The sequence below is a fragment of the Anser anser genome (genome assembly GCF_964211835.1).
Source record: "Anser anser genome assembly, chromosome: 1".
Lineage (NCBI taxonomy): Eukaryota > Metazoa > Chordata > Aves > Anseriformes > Anatidae > Anser > Anser anser.
Window position 1 is genome coordinate 27,521,289 of NC_139720.1, and position 4,144 is coordinate 27,525,432.

Genomic DNA, 4,144 nt, shown 5'->3' on the forward strand with positions numbered 1-4,144 from the left:
GTCCCCGCTGTATCCCGGGGGGAGAGAATTGTAAAGCTCCCTCAGATCCCTTCAGCCGCTGGTGTTAGATGTTAGCGAGAGGAATCATCTTAAACACTCTTGGAGATGCTTCCCTGTGGGGATTAGCAGCGCATAGCTGGGCTGCAGCACTCCACGGGCCGAGGGGTTTAGCCTGGGACAAACAGCTCAGACGCATTAAAAAAGGACTCCTATGGTCAAAGATACCATTAGTCACCAAGAGGTTGGTCTGATTGTTGGAGGAGCGATGGACATTTAGGTGTTCATGGCTCCTACTGCATACTGAGGAGAGCTATTGCAGCTTGAGTTACAAGCCCCCAAACAACAACAACAACAGGTGGAATAGGAAATGTCTCACTGCTACAAGCATTGTAAGGGATATTCGCCTTGTTTATAAAACCACCTTGTGTCTGCGAGGGCTATTATCAGAGGGGCAAACCCGCCCCTGCCTGGCAATCACCGCTGGTAAGCAGGATGCAGGTGGCTGTCCCGGGGCCGCAGCGAGGAGCTGCACGGCACGAGCAGGCTCGGTGTGCCTGCCTCTGTACATCTTTGCAGGGCTTATCCTGGCAGGGGTGGCACGGGGCTGTTTCAGCCCCTGCCATGCAGTTCCTGCTGCAGAGCACATCTCCTGTGCAGCGCAGTTTTTCAGCTTGGTGATGGTGAAGCACTAAACCCAGGGGGGTCAGTGTGGATGTGGCAAGGAGAGGAGAAGGCTCTGACCTGCCTGAGGAGCAGTCACAGGCATGTCCCAGCTGTGTGAGAGGTGCTGGCCACCAGCAGTGTCCCTGAGTGCAGCGGTGGTGTCCCCAGGAGCTTGGCAGCCAGGAGGGAGCAGAGCTCACTGTGCTCTGCCTGGGGCTCTTCCAGCCCATGGGGTCGGCTAGGGTCCTGCCCAGCCTCCCTTTTTGTTCCTCCATAAGTGACCTGGACACATAAGGGCAGGGATTTACCCTTTACTCCTCATTTCTTAAATCTACCTTTTGTGGAGAGAAGAACCTTTAGGTTTTTCTGTGCTCAAAATGTCACTGAGGACCCCAACGCAAAAGCAGCAACCACCCCAAAGAGGACCCACAAGAAAGCACAGTGTGCACTATTGTCCGTTCTCATGGTTAGAAAACTGAGAGCTATGCAGCAAAAACCAACAGATTGGCTTAAATTTTTTTTTCTTTTAATAATGATGTTTTTATTTGCTGCCTGGCATTTTCAAGGTTTAGGTCAGGTTGTTGGGGGCTGGCACATTTCTTTAGAGGGAATTCAGTTTTCTATACAAACCGTAGTTCTGGAAGTGAGGACTCCCCAGAAACAAGCAAATATAACATGCAACAAAAGTCAGCCATTAAAGGGAAAACACTGTGAAGGATAGGGGCTAAGAAAAATGCATTTATATCAAATATATTTGCCATATTGCCAATTCAAAGAATCACAAGTATGATGCAAATAAACAACTCTATTCATAACATTAAAAGAGATGAGGCATTAGTTTATATTTTTACTTGGTTACATTTAAGTGTGGCATTTCATTTATTTATTGTGCAATGTTGTTTAAGAGTGAGGGTTGGTACTCAAATTTTGCATAAGCACCTTTTTTATTTAAAAATTCAAAATGTCAAAATAAAAGAGTGTTTCTTCCCATCATGTTGTGACCGATCCAACAACTTCCCTTTGCTTGACGTATATATTCCAGAAACACATTCAATGTGATTACAGATGGGAACAGATTGATAATCACCACTTTATGTGATGAGTCTTTAAAATAATTCTGTATTCTGATTCTAAAAAAAAAAAAAAAAAAAAAAAAAGTTATATTCTTTTCTGATTTTGTCTGTCTGTCTTCTGCTGGTTCCTGCTATGTTTGGTATCTTGGAATGTCTTTCAGTAAGATGTTTATGTGCATGCATAGCAAAAACTCATGCTGATTTTTCATGGCTAGTGTTTTTCCCAAAAAAAAGAAAAATGTAATTTTGTATTACATTGAACTATCCTGTTATAAGGAACATTCTGAGTGGCAGGTATGAATTATCTATGGAATCCATATCTTCCTGTCAGCTCTAGAAAAACTAAGCCCTAAACCAACAGGTCACAAAAGACATGAGTTGTTATCATTTAACTCAGTGGCTGTATCATTGACCCATGTCATCATGGATTGAAAATTCGGGAATAGGTCAAAACAAATTAAATTTCTTCTTGAAGTTATGGAGATGAATTGACTCTCTACTTGGTGGTCAGATATACCAAGAGCTGCAGCACAGCGCCGTCCCTGCCCGGGCAGGCTGAGGAGGTCCTGCCTCTGCAGTTCTGATGCAGCCTCCCTGCAGGATTCTCCTCCGGGAGAAGCAAGGCCTTTCTCCTCATCCACATCTTTATTAAACATCTGAAAAGGCTTCAGTCATTACTCTGGTGAATTACAATTTTATAAAATTTGTTTTGACAGGGTTTCTCTGTGATTCACCAAGGAACTCTAATTGAATGTAGCACGCACTGTTGTTGTTCTGAGTACAGGTGTTTAACAACCCGGTGTCAGGTAGCCTTGCAGATCTGAAATGGTGTTAAAAGTCAGCTAAAAATGAGTTAAACAATTTCCAAGGAGTATTGCTATGAGGATATAATGTGTCCATAAATAGAAACTGTCCATGGCACAGCACAGAGAAGCATCAGTGAGCTTTCAGCCAGACCCACTGCTTTGTGCCCTAAGATGTAGCAGTACAAGTATAAATCTCATGGATAGCTTAAATTTAAGTATTGCAGGAAAAAAAGGCAAAGAAAATATTGATTTGATTATAGTGTGTTGCCTTGGCACTTACAAGAATATTACCTGGTACAAGACAAGTGTAATACAGATCCAGAGATTAGAAACTGATTCCAACAAGGTTCACCGATGAGAAACAGGCATCAGCTAAACAACTGTGATAAGCCAGTGAGGTATTTACATCACATGGTTAATCTTGTTTTGTGAAAGTTGATTGTAATTGTAGTGTCACTGACTAGAGCAGTGATTTTCACAGGGAAAGACTGTGTTTCGACAGCACTTTCACCTCCTGACAGTAAGAGCTTGGACTGGATTAGTAAACCATGGTGCTGGGTTTGGAGAAGATGATGTGGGAAATCCCCAAAGTCAAACTGAATAAACGAGGGTGGTGGCAGTAGCAGGCTTTACTGTCATGTCTGTGTTATAGCTGTGGCTAACAGCTCTGTGCCAGGGCAACTCTGGTGCTATTTGCACCTGGAAAACACCACACATCCACAAGATATGATGTTTAGAGAAGTTGCTGGAGCCATCACAATGCAAGGATCATCGGTCAAACAACTGCAGGATCCTGTGCTGAGGCACCCTACTTCAAATCAGCATTTCTGGAGTGAGGTAGCTTTTCTACTGACACTTTGAGAAACAGAAGGGTTATTTCTCTGGGTTGGTCAAAAGTTGGTTTCTCAGTAAAAATTCTTGTGGACCCTTCTCATGGATAGACCTCATTCTCACCAACAAGGAGGTGAGAAGCTGCTTAACGTCTTTGTTGGTGACATGGACAGTGAGATTGAGTGAACCCTCAGCAAGTTTGCCAATGACACCAAGCTGTGTGGTGTGGTTGGCACGCTGGAGGAGAGGTGGGCCTGTACAAACCTCATGATGTTCAACAAAGCCAAGGGCAAGGCCCTGCATCTGGGCTGGGGCAATCCCAAGCACAAATACAGGCTGGGTGGAGAATGGATTGAGAGCAGCCTTGAGAAGTACTTGGGGGGTGTTGGCTAATGAGGAGCTCGAGATGAGCTGGCAAGGTGCACTTGCAACCCAGAAAGCCAACTGTGTCCTGGGCTGCATCAAAAGCAGCATGGCCAGTAGGGCGAGGGAGGTGATTGTCCCCCTCTGCTCTGCTCTTGTGAGACCCCACCTGGAGCACTGTGTGCAGCTCTGGGGCCCCCAGCACAAGAAGGTCTTAGACTTATTAGAATGAGTCCAGAAGGGGAAGATGATCAGAGGCTGGAGCACTTCCCCTACGAAGACAGGCTGAGGGAGCTGGGGTTGTTCAGCCTGGAAAAGAGAAGGTTCTGGGGAGACCTTATAGCAGCCTTCCGGTGCCTAAAGGGGGCCTACAGGAAAGCTGGGGAGGGACACTTTATCAGGGTTTGT